Here is a 14,153-nt window from a genome sequence, read left to right as displayed (position 1 = left end):
GTGTACAAAAATTTCAAGGTCGTCCTATCTCGATTCCTCTCCTCTGTGTAGGTCTCCATAGTCTTGTCAATATTTGTTCAATGTCATATTTCAGTCTGTCAGTTTGAAGCCAAGATGAAGACCACATTATAGTACCACTAAATTTATAAATTCTTTAAACATCGACTTATTGTCGACATTGTTGTAGCCGAAATGGCCTGATTATTGCAATTTTAAGGTCTTTTGACCTAACTATGTAGCTAGTTTCAACTATACTTTGGATCTAAAGTAAGTAACCACATGTTTTAATTTTCCTAACTTTCAAATAGTCAAAAATTTCATCTTGGCCTCTTAAGGCTATGGGTACATAATTCGCAAATATTTTACGTGTATCCCTACTTTTTCTGTCTTTACACGGCAAATTACGTGTAGTAAAATTTACACTGGTGTGGATATGTAAACATTACTAGAATGTCATTCTACTTGAAAATGTCATAATTATTAAAGATATGGCTTTTGAATGTTCTTGGATAACTTGTTCTACATGCAATTGAACGAAATCATAAGATCCACAAAAAAAGATGACATATTGTTGGTGATGGGAGATTTCAACGCCAAGATTGGAAAAGGAAAAGTGGATGGATGTGTGGGAGAATTTGGCTTGGGAGAAAGAAATGAAAGGGGGGACAGACTTGTCGAATTCTGCCAAAGCGAGGAGCTGGTAGTAATGAATACATTATTTAAACTACCTAAAAGAAGACTTTATACCTGGAAATCACCGGCGGATTCGGAAGATCACATTGTAAGAAACCAGATAGATTACATTTTAATCAAATCCAGATATAAAAACACTATAAAGTCTGTGAGAACATACCCCGGAGCTGACATAAATTCAGACCATAATCCACTAGTAGGCGTAATAAAGATAAAATTAAAAAAGATCCAAAAACAAACAAATATACCACGATTCGATGTCTCAAAGATAAAAGAAGAACCTATACGTCAGAGTTTAAAACAAGAAATAAATGATAACTTAAAGAAAATCAAACAAGACGTGATAAAGACAACAGATGTTAATGACAAATGGAACATGATACAAGAAACGTTAGTAGATGCAGGAAAGAAAATATTACAGACAAAAATAAGAAAAAAACAGATATGGATGACTTCAGAAATCCTAGAGTTAATAGAGGAAAGAAGAAAACATAAAGGCAGGAATAAGGAAAAATACAAAGAAATACAGAGGTTAATAATAAAGAAAATAAAAGAGGCCAAATCCACCTGGCTGACAAATCAATGCAGTGAAATAGAGGAATATTCTAAAAAACATGATAGCTTTAATATGCATAAGAAAATAAAGGAAATCACAAATACACAGCGAAAAAAGAAAGATGGCCTTCTTAAAGACATAAATGGAAAAATTATTATAGAAGTCAAAGAGAAATTAAAAAAGTGGAAGGCGTACATAACAGATCTGTTTGAGGATAATAGACAAAAACCGGAAGAAATGGATAGCGAAACGGGACCAGAGATCATAATGGAGGAAATCGAACAAGCAATACGAAACGCAAAAAACGGAAAAACTGTAGGTCCAGACGAAATACCTGCAGAATTACTGAAATGTCTAGACGATGAAACTCTACCTGTACTACTGGATCTGTTTAATGAAGTGTATAAAACCGGAAAAATACCTCAGGAATGGTTGGTGTCCACCTTTGTACCAATACCTAAAACAATATATGCCAAAGATTGTTCAGACTATAGGACAATATCACTAATAAGCCATACCCTCAAAATATTTCTAAAGGTGATTCATGGAAGATTATACAGAAAGCTAGAAAATGATATGGATGATACCCAATTTGGGTTCCGCAAAGGACTTGGAACAAGAGAGGCATTGTTTGCATTTAATGTCCTCTCTCAAAGATGCTTAGATATGAACCTGGATATTTATTCCTGTTTCATCGACTTCGAAAAAGCGTTCGACAGAGTCCGACATGAAAAACTAATAGAATTATTGAAAAACAGAGATATAGACAGACGAGACTTAAGAATTATCATCAATCTGTATTGGAATCAAAAGGCCAATATAAAGATAGACGAACAAGAGTCCGAGAATATTGATATAAAGAGAGGGGTAAGACAGGGTTGTGTACTGTCGCCGCTACTGTTTAACGTGTACAGTGAAGCCATATTTCAGGAAGCGATAGCGGAACTAGGTGATGGAATCTCTATAAACGGAAGAACAGTAAATAACATAAGATTCGCTGATGACACCGTTATAATGGCAGACACCCTTGAGTCGCTACAAGAATTGTTAAATAGAATTAACGATTATTGCATTCGATATGGACTCAAAATAAACAAGAAAAAAACTAAATTTATGATTGTCTCAAAAACACAACATGGAAATGAAAGGTTAATACTAGAGCAAACCCAAATAGAAAAAGTAAAGACATACAAATATCTGGGAACCTGGGTTGATGACAAAAATGACCAAAGCAAAGAAATTAAAGTCCGAATTGAAACTGCAAGGCAAGCATTTATAAAAATGAAGGCACTGCTTACAAACAAAGATCTTCAGTTGCCTCTCAGATTGAGGGCTCTAAGATGCTACATATTTTCTATTTTACTATACGGAATGGAAGCTTGGACATTGAAAAGGCAACATATAAGAAAAATAGTAGCGTTCGAAATGTGGTGTTACAGAAGAATGTTGAAAATTCAGTGGGTTCAAAGGATTACCAATGTTGAAGTGCTACGACGTTTAAATAAGGAGTTAGAAATTATGAACAGTATAAAAACAAGAAAACTAGAATATTTGGGTCACATTACCAGAGGAGAGAAATATGAGCTGCTGAGAGTTATTATGCAAGGAAGGATCCAAGGAAAAAGAAGCATAGGAAGAAGACGCATCTCCTGGCTAAGGAACCTTAGAGAATGGTTTAACTGTAGTTCATTACAACTGTTCAGAGCAGCAGCCAACAAAGTGACCATAGCCATTATGATATCCAACCTCCGCTAGGAGATGGAACTTTAAGAAGAAGAAGGATAACTGTTATTTTTATAATTGCAAATTATTAATTCAGTTAATAAATGTGATAATTTTTTCACTAACTATGTTTTCAGTGATTGTAATAATTTATTTGTACAACAAAAACTAATAATCAATCGAGAAAAGAGGAAAAGTGTTAAAGTGATTTTTTAATAATATGTTGTTATTTTGGAACGCTTACAATTTTGAACATCTCTAACAACAAAATACTTGGATCACAGGATATATCTGATGTATTCTCTGCTTGGATCTTTCACAAATAATACACAATAAATAACTTTTTATTAAGTTCACGTATTAAATCAATTATTTATCAAATACACTATATATCAATAATATTTAATCAATTTCTCAAAATATTCCCGATGCAATGTCAAATATTTAAAATTGTCACTGATTGTCAGTGTCTGACTGACAATATATGCTGACAATATTATATTCGGTTGAGTGCGTTGTAAGACAAAGACAGATTTGGAAAATATTACCACGGCATTGTGTTCATTTTTTTCAAATCCTGAAAAAACCAATAAATATTTTTGAAAAATTGAAACGCAGAATGAAAGACTAAATTATTACCGAGGGCCGAAAGTCCCTTAGAATAAATAAAAAGTTTATTTTGAATGAGATATTTGAATTTAAAAATCACACTAAATTTTCTCTTAGTTTTTTCACCCCTGTAACTTATTAAAATAAACATTGTAGAAGTTCTCAGGGACTTTCGGCCCTCGCTAATAACGTAATCTTTCATTCTGCGTTTAAATTTTTCCAAAAAACTTATTAGTTTTCTCAGGATTTGAAAAAAATGAATCCCCATTTGAATAGCATTGCAGCCGAAAATACGTTCCGATCCTCTTAATACAGTGGTTTGCTTATTTTAGGTTTTCTACCTGATGATGGACTGATTGGTCCGAAAACGTTTGTGTGATTTTTGTACCATAGATGTACCCACTTCAATCCAATTTGGATCATTTTAGATAAAAATTTTAATAAATTTATATACCATTTACCTACAAGTGAGGTTTTACTTCCTTAGTAAGTTTTTTATTATGGTATAGGTACAGCCAATGAGAGGAATCTTTTCCTTTATATTTTATGTTGTTAAACTCATTAACGGAACTAAATAATTGTCCACACTCCATAGTTAATTAAAAAACACTAAACAAATAAATAAGAAAACTCTTTACTAATCAATATTAAAGTGTAAACACAACGCAATATTAGACAAATTCGAACCACACTCTGACACTCGCGATACTTACAGATACTTACCACAGCGCACAGCATACACGCGGCTCAAATTAGCGTGTACCAAAAAACCCAGTCAGAGTGCACGCTTTTTTTATTTACAAAAAACCCATAATATATTGGAAATATATGCAATTTTTACAAAAAAATGTCTAATTTAATTGATTACCCTATCATTTTCCTTATCTGTACATATTGACGAAATAAAAAGAAGTAGTCACGTACGAGAATATTCGAAGTGTCATGGAATTAACGTAGGGGAGCCCAAGCGGGGATTTTTGCAGTTACTCGAGCGCGTCAGATTATCATATGGGGAGAAACGTGGTACCCTGCAGATGTAACTCTGCCATATATTGGCTCTTAACACAGGGGAGTTCGTTTAGGGGAGCCCGAAAAAAAAAATCTATCCTTAAAAATACTCGAAATTGTCAGATTAAGATAAGGTAAGTTAAGTACATGCAAAAGAGTGTATATTTCAAAAATCTGACGATTTGAGCCGGGCGTAAGGAACTGGGTGAGTCCCAAAGTTTCACAAGAAAAAAGCGAATATTTCGCGAAATGAACGTCAGATCGAAAAACTAAAAACTACACTTTCAATATTTTTCAAAAATTTATCGAAAGATATCAAACATGACCCCTCACAGAGAGGGGTGGGGGGTAAATTTAAAATTTTAAATACAAATCCCGCGATATTTAGCAAAATAAACATCAGATCGAAAAATTGCAAAACACACTTATTTAATATTTTTGAAAAATATATCCAATGGTACTAAACACGACCCCCCACGGAGGTGGGGTGGGGGGTTACTTTAAAATCTTAAATGGGAGCCCCCATTTTTTATTGCAGATTTGGATTATCTGCATAAAAATAAGCAACTTTTATTCGAAACATTTTTTCGAATTATGGATAGATGGCGCTAAAATCGGAAAAAACGATTAATGGAAATGGAAAATTAAATTAAAACATGGCAAGCGCCCGCTAAAATGGAAAATTTTACTTAACTTGTTTTGGTTTTAGGACCTAATAATCATAACCCAATAGGTCCCCAAAGCGCTCGAGTGACTGCACATTTAGCATACTTTGCTCCCCTACCATAAGAAAATATATATAGAAAATAAGTCTATACAAAATATTATGAGCTACAAACTGATACAAAAACAAAATACTAACGCCAAGCCAAACAAACAACTGTGAAAACAAACGCCGATCCTGTACTGTACAACACAAATGTCACCAAAATTATTTGCTATTCATACAAATTGAGAAATGGCCGATCTGGCACATGCGCATAAAAATTTAGTTCATAGATAATCCGTTTGTGTCGGTTCTTGGGAGATATGTATTCTTTGGTATAGGCAAAGAATACATATCTCTCACAAGAACCGACACGGACGGCGATTCTTTTGTTGTTAGCATGTACTTAATTTTAGTATTGAGTTGGCAAGTGTACACGCGAGTACACTGAGAAAAGTCTCGCACATTTCTGGCGTGTATCAATAAAATTTTAGTTGCACTGAGAGAAAGGTTGCATGCAGGGCCGGCTTTTGTTGACATTCTTAATATGGTGGAATTATTTTTTATTTACAAAAGGTTGCAAATACAACACAAAGTAATGGTGAGAATTATATTGATTAAAACCATGGATAAAATACCTTTTTTATCCTGATTTTAGCATTGAAAGACCAATAATAAAATATATTATAGTGGCGTGACATTCACTAATTATTCTTTTTGGCTTATATTGATACAACGATACAAAATATAATTTGTTGTTTTCACCAATTTTGAAAAAGTGTGAACAAGTTGTTGAGAATTTGAACGACTTGGTGTGACCTAATAGGCTGTCTGTCCGTCCGACCGCGAATATAACTCCTTCAGTCACTATACCAGGTAGAATGACAAATGAGGTGTCAAATGAAAGGTTATAATTCATGGATGGTACTCAAGGTGAGACATTTGACCTAGACTGTCTGTCCGTCCGACCGGAAATGTAACTCCTCCGTCACTATACCAGGTAGAATCACAAATGAGGTGTCGAATGAAAGCTCATAATACATGGATGGTACTAAAGGTGGGAAATTTGACCTAGGACTTCCGGTTTTAGAAATGCGACCGGAAGTACTCTTTTAAAGTCACCGCAATAGCACAAGTGATATATTATTCGACGCGCATTCGCAAGACGAGAACAAATATATACTTCTGGTTTCATGACTGTCTGTCCGTCCGACCGCGAATACAACTCCTCAGTTACTAATACAGATAGAATGACAAATGAGGTGTCGAATGAAAGCTTATAACCCATGGATGGTATTAAAGATGAGAAATTTGACATCGGACTTCGGTTTTAGAGTTACAACCGTAGGTACTGCTTTAAAGTCACTCAAAATATGATATGAATGTAAAACAAGATGACAAATTTAGTAAAATCGTAGATCAATCGACGCAAAGTTACACGAAGAGTTCCAATATCGACTTCCAGTTCTACTTTCGATTACTTTGGGTGAAAACCTAGGACCAATTACTTGTTTGTCGAGGTATTTCCTAATTCATTATATTCGTTATTTCGTAAAATAATCGAAAAATAACAGCCGTTGTAACCGTCACGGAATCCAATTCTTTTTGGATGACAAGTGTTCGTGATCAACAACAAGAAACTGTATGTTAAAATCGAATGTCAATATTTTCAATTTTTATTGTCTTGGAAACCAGCCAAAACATTCCGTACATTCCAGCCAAAACCAGCCAGTACATTCTTTAAAGTCGAATATCGGGGTAAATAAATAAAAAAACCAATAAGTATTGTACTATTTTATTTCTATAAATATAAAGATGTAATAACTGAAAAAATATATATAGTATACAATAAAAACTAATAATCAATCGAGAAAAGAGAAAAAGTAATTTTTTTAATTAATATATTAATTAATATATATACGGAAACGTTTTGATCATTATGGTCAGAAGCTTATATTCCATATGAAAGCAGTCTTTAGCTTTTTTTGTTGGAACGCAAGTATAATCAAGAGAATGTAAACCTATTATGAAGAGTGTATTGTCAATTATCAAGCATTAACTTGAATGTTGAAACAATTTCAAGTGATATTGGATCAAACTTTTTGAATTAGCTAAATTATATAATGTTACTCCTGAAAATCCTGAATTTCAAGTAGTCAGTCATAAATTGTTTTATATATTTGACCTAAGTTATTGTTTTATACAAACTACAGAAACAATTTAATGAAACATGGTTTATTAAATTTAATTTAGGTTTGCTGATAAAAGTACTTTATGGAAGTTTTTGTGAGTATTGGATTCTCAACTTTTTAAACACAGCACGTGGCTTGTGGAATGAACACATATAAAATATGACTTTGTGCTCTTCCTGCAGATGCATTTGGTACAGTAGAGGTCAAAGAAAGGTTAGAGAATTTGTATGATATTTTAGATTCAAATTCTTTGTGAAATCCCAATAAATACAAAATTAATTTTTTATACGATAGTTTATAGTTCATGAAAAAGCTTAATATAATTAATTCACATAATCAACATATCTCAAAAAGAATTAAATTGTATAAATGTTGGAAAATAACAATTAATAGTTGTAGGCTACATAAGAAAATATATATAGAAAATAAGTCTATACAAAATATTATCAGCTACAAACTGATACAAAAACAAGATACTAACGCCAAGCCAAGTCAAACAAACAACTGTGACAACAAACGCCGATCCTGTACAAGACAAATGTCACCAAAATTATTTGCTATTCATACAAATTGAGAAATGGCCGATCTGGCACATGCGCATAAAAATTTAGTTCATAGATAATCCGTTTGTGTCGGTTCTTGGGAGATATGTATTCTTTGGTATTGGCTCCGTGCGTCTCCCCTCTACGTACAGTCACGTGATACGCTGTCAGATTTTGTAAGGACGTTTTAACATTGAGTCTTATGGGATTATTTTGTTAAACTTGAATATTTTATTTTGTAGTGATAATAACCGAATACAATTGTTAGAATTCATTAGTTATTAATTTATACTGTAATTTATAGTGCAACAAAATATTTTCTTTTTCGTTAATAAATATTTATTGACGTAAACTGCGATAGTGAGGTTATGCATACAAAATCAAACTGATAATCAATATTGGAAAGTGAAGAATTTATAGTGCGTTTTTATTTTCTGTTTATATTAATACATAATATCACTAGCGTGACACGACATTTTTTTAAATGTCTCATTTAAACATACACAAAGCGTCCTTATAAAATTTCAAAAAACCGCCACCATGAGCAGGTCGGTCGATTTTGCTTTGACACTTTGTTAACGCTCGGAGCGAATAGGGCTTTTCATTCACAGTCATTTGTTTCGAGCTTCTGTCATATTTCGTATAATCCGTGTATATTATGGCTGTATGACACTATGCATTTTTTTCTTGTATCATTTCTAATATCGTTTCTGATATCGTTTTTGATATACATTTTCTTGTATCGTTTCTTGTACGTACATTTGTGCCCTGTATGACACTATGCAAGTTCTTGTATCGAAAATTGTATAGACCGCTTTACAGCTTGCAAGAAAACTTGCTGCAATACTCTTGCATGCAAGACTTTCATGCAAGTCAATTGCATGGTCTTTTACAGCTTGCAACCCGGCTTGCATGCAATTTGAAATTTTACCCTTAACCTAACTTATAAACTTTTGTTTTTTTTTAATTACTTTATTGCTGTTTATTTAACTTGGTAAATTTCGAAATGCCAAGACTATCAGAAATAACCAAATATAAAAGGAAAAAGGCGGTAGCAGCAACTTTAAGTATTATTATTACTGCAGCCAGCCTTTTAGTCACTAATTTAGAACACCGAGATCGGAGCTGGTGAGTAAGATCTTAGTTGAACAAGAATAGGGGTAATAATGTATCTCCAACAGAATTTATCCAAGTAGATGATGAAAATTACTCTAATTTTCTAGGAATGAATGTACATTTTAATAAACCCTTGGGAAAAATTGAACAATTACAAAGAAATCTATATTTCGAAATACTATTTCTGCGAAACACAAATTAATTATTATCCTAAGGTACTTAGCTAGAGGAGAGAGAGCTTCCGTAGCTTAATATACAATTTACAATAATTATAGAATCTCAGAAAGTGCCATTTCATTATTCATTCATTTCCATCGTTGATATATTTCACAAACAGAAAACAGCTGATCGGCATGTATTCGTGAATCCGTGTCGTCAATGACATTTGATATTGTGGAAAAATCAAATTCCCCTAGACTTGCATGAAAACTTGCAGAAAAAATGGCACCAAACCGATTATCGCGCAATTGCAAGAAGTTGCATGCAATAGTCAACTGACGACATACTGCGCATGCCTTTAGGCAACTTTCTTGCGTCTTGCATGTAGAATTGCAAGCTGTAAAGCGCTCTTATGAAATTCGGCACGTGATTGGTCGAAATTTTGTTTGTCACCCTGTCACGTTACAATTGGTATGGTAATTTGGTAGTACTGCGTCTACAGCTGATTTTAAGGATTTTATAAAATTTATAAACTTTTAAAAACATAAATTTACCATTTTAATGTTAACCAGAATTTTTACGTTGACTGTTGATTATTTGTGTTTTTTATTTTGTTTTGATATTTGTGCTAAAATATTTGCATTATAATTATCTTCAGTTTGATCCAAATTAGGAACTATTGTATTTTCCTCTATTAAAAAATTATGCAACATGAAACCCAAAGTTATACATAGTTTGAACTTTACTAGGAGCTAAATATATGGTTATTAGTAGAACAGTAGTCCATACCAAACGGTATATTAAGTATCTATAAATAATACCTACAAAAACACAAATAAATTCATCAAGACATAAATCATATGATCTCATTTTCAGCCGCCATTATGACATTTAGATGTTTTACCAGCAGCCGCCAGCTGGTTTTACGTTTTTGCTCTTTGCGCAGAAATTGGCGCAGTTCTTGTATAAGAATCTGTGCCTGACACAAATTCGTTTCTTGTATCTGTGTATGACACTATGCATTTTTTTGACATATCAGAAACGATATTAGAAATGATACAAGAAAATGCATAGTGTCATACAGCCTTTATTCGCTCCGAGCGTTAACAAAGTGTCAAAGCAAAATCGACCGACCTGCTCATGGTGGCGGTTTTTTGAAATTTTATAAGGACGCTTTGTGTATGTTTAAATGAGACATTTAAAAAAATGTCGTGTCACGCTAGTGATATTATGTATTAATATAAACAGAAAATAAAAACGCACTATAAATTCTTCACTTTCCAATATTGATTATCAGTTTGATTTTGTATGCATAACCTCACTATCGCAGTTTATGTCAATAAATATTTATTAACGAAAAAGAAAATATTTTGTTGCACTATAAATTACAGTATAAATTAATAACTAATGAATTCTAACAATTGTATTCGGTTATTATCACTACAAAATAAAATATTCAAATAATCCCATAAGACTCAATGTTAAAACGTCCTTACAAAATCTGACAGCGTATCACGTGACTGTACGTAGAGGGGAGACGCACGGAACCAATACACGGATTATACAACATATGACAGAAGCTCGAAACAAATGACAATCGATGAAAAGCCCTATTGAGTTGTCTAAGGTTGGATTTATAGTTTGACGTAGCGTAGACGTAGACGCAACAGAGACGGAAGAAACGGAGTGGAGACGGAAGAAAATAATATGTCAATTTATAATTCGACGTAGCGGAATTTTTGCGCATGAGTAGAAGAGAAACTGACTTAATTAGGCATTCCAAATCACGTGATATAATATGGCTGCTGGATGGCGAAACTGTCATCCATAGGCGTATCCAATGTTTAAACCACTTCATATTTACTTTGCTATCACAATTTCACAAATTTCGTTACACAATTAACAAAAAAACAAAACCAAACAGGATATTCTTTACAAATTTGTCAATATTCAATGTAAACATTAGATACGACATGACCACCCCCCTTAACTATGTCTATGGCCATGTCGCTTTAGCCATCCACCGACCACCACTGACAGTTCATTGGAATCCCTAATTCAACAACATACAGGGAGAGATTAAATGTCCAGCAAACGACGGCAATGTTGCCAGATTCCTTTTAGCGGGAATTTTAAAATTTTATAGCAGTTTGGTTTTAAATTTGACAGTTCTGTTTTCTCAAGTCAAAAATCTTAACCTTACTTTTACAAGTGATTAAGATTATTTTATTTACATGTAAATTGAAACAATAAATATTGTGCTTTGTCATAATTTAAAACTCATTATGTTGAAGTCTTTTCCAGTTGATAAAATTGCAATTCAAAAACTTTTAGGTAGGTACGTGTAACTTCCACATTATTATTTATTTTTTAAGTATTAAGGTTGATGTTGATATCAAAAATTTAGATTTCAAAGATAGTTTTATGTAGGTAGATACTAATAGAGTAATCTAAATACTAATAAACTAGATAATAGATTAGATACAAAGTAAGCTGTAAGTAGTATAACTGCCCATGTAATCACCTGTTATGTTGTTTTTTTTAGATTTGTACTGTATGGATGGCACAGGAAGAGAACAGAGAACAAGAGTACAAGAACATGAAACATCTTATTATGAATGTATATGTATGTGATCCTCAAAAAATTATTTTTCAAAACAAGATAGAGAATGAGCTTTAAAATCCCAAGGATCCTGCAAAATGTCTATTTGGTGTACTAGTCGAATAATAGTATCTAAAAATAATGAAACTGTTTTAAAACACATTATGGGCATGAGGATGATATAGAGCACTTACATAAATACCAAAATCAGATAAATATCTCTTCAAAGTTTATTTTGAGACTTTCTTCAAAAATGTAAGTAAAATATTTGCATATCGACAGCGGAAAGGCAAAACTTCGTAACTGAAAATTTTTTATAACATGAGTTACTTCAGTTTTCGCTTTAGAATAAGTTTATTGGCAGCTATTAAACAGCGATTACAGCTGGGAAAGTTTCCGGAAGGCTTCCAAAAGGCTTTCCCAGTTCTAAAAGCTGTTTAATAGGTGCTGATACACTTATTCTAAAGCGAAAACCGAAGTAACTCATTTTATACAATTTTTTCAGTTATGAGGTCCTGCCTTTCCGCCGTCGATATACACAATATAATTTAAAACAAGAATGTTACCACTAAACCACTTTTTAAATATTAAGGCAGGTTGACATTACTAGTGAATAACGAATGTGGCTCACGCTTACATATTTTGCCCCTGCTATTGTTAGATATTTTATTATCTATTTTCAAACTCGAGCAGTACATTTGTATCTATGCATTGCATAAATACAAATGTACTGCTTGGGTTTGAAAATAGATAATAAAATATCTAACAATAGCACGGGCAAAATACGTAAGCGTGAGCCACGTTCGTTATTCACTAGTAATGTCAACCCGCCTATACTCATGAATATTTACTACAGTTTACAATTTCAAACTAGTGTGTTTGATTCTCCTATACCTATATTTTACTTTTTTAGTAAACTTCAGACTGTCCAGGATAGCATAATAGCATAGGAGGCAAATTAAAAAGAATTAATTTACTTACAAGAAGAGATATCACAAACATTAAACTCTCTTATGGCATTGATTTGAAAGATGGGTATATGTACAATGATGATGCAACCAGTGTTTATTTTTGGGTTAAATGCTTACAGATTATTTATTTTTTCCAATATTATTTTACAAACAACAGGGCATACTAATGGATATTCATTCTGAATTTAACATTTATGATTTTTGTCTTATTTTCCTTAATACTGTGCCAAAAGGAAATGTTAATTAAGTTTGGCAAATCCTTTATCGCAATCGATGGAACTCATGGGCTCAATTCCTATGACTTTGAACTTATGACAGTATTAGTAAAAGATGAATTTGGGAATGGATTTTGTACTGCTTTCTTATTTTCAAATAGAAAAGATACCTACTTTAATTTACCAATTTTTTTAAATACATGTCTGTGTTGGTATTATATGTATAGTCAAATGTTTTCATATGACACCTTTTACAATGCCTCGTAAAATGTAATGGGTATTGCTCCTAATAGACTGTTAAGTGCCTGGCACATAGATAGAGCATGGTAAGTAAATCTTAATAAAATATCTGATTCTGAAAAAAATCCTATTATAAAATATATACAAGATGTATTAATGATGGTTTAGAGAGTATTAATAGCTTTTTGGGTAGACTTCTAAGTGATGCAGATACATACAATTTTAGTAAGTATTTCCAGTAGAACTACTGCAATAACATCCAACAATGGGCCTATTGTTATAGGAAGGGGTTGTGGAATTAATACCAATATGACCATTCAAAATTTTGGATAAAAGGGTATCCATTAGTTGTTATCAGTTAAGTTTAAAACTTGGCACTCATGGAGAGCTATACTCTATACCATAATATATAATAGGTATATCTCATAATATTACATCTCATATTGTTCACTCCAGAAGTAATGAGTGAGCAATATGAGATATAACATAATATAGTATAAGTCTCTGTGCATGACCAGAATAACATGTTTGGTACCCATCTCGAACAAGCTCTACTTGGCTGGTACCACATACTTAAATCATTTATTTAGTTACACAGTACTACTCACATAACTTATGTGTCGTCAGTACCTTCCGTAAAACCTTCGTGATGCTACCCATACTTCATGGCCACTGAATGTGTTAAAGCTTGTTAATGTAGGAGAGTTATACTAAAATATATATCTTATATTATATTGCCTTAAATAGAAAAAATATCTTATTTAAATTGTATCCATGTAAGTTTTGATTTAATGAAATAAACCTTTTAATCAAAAAAGTGTT

At 32.6% G+C, this 14,153-nt stretch overlaps 1 long non-coding RNA gene across 2 annotated transcripts; it reads left to right on the top strand.

Moving 5' to 3' along the window:
- Positions 1–11,376: 11,376 nt before the first annotated feature.
- Positions 11,377–13,274, top strand: LOC126889541 (uncharacterized). 2 transcript variants are annotated; one of them, XR_007700075.1, is made up of 3 exons: positions 11,377–11,641; positions 11,849–12,160; positions 12,819–13,274. It is a non-coding gene; the product is annotated as an uncharacterized LOC126889541 (long non-coding RNA). The 2 variants fall into 2 exon arrangements; XR_007700074.1 differs by having other exon boundaries at positions 11,378–11,637.
- The last annotated feature ends 879 nt before the right edge of the window (positions 13,275–14,153 follow it).

The sequence above is a fragment of the Diabrotica virgifera genome, chromosome 8, assembly GCF_917563875.1.
Source record: "Diabrotica virgifera virgifera chromosome 8, PGI_DIABVI_V3a".
NCBI lineage: Eukaryota > Metazoa > Arthropoda > Insecta > Coleoptera > Chrysomelidae > Diabrotica > Diabrotica virgifera.
Note: the sequence above shows the minus strand (reverse complement) of the source record. Positions and strands in the feature narration are given on the sequence as shown.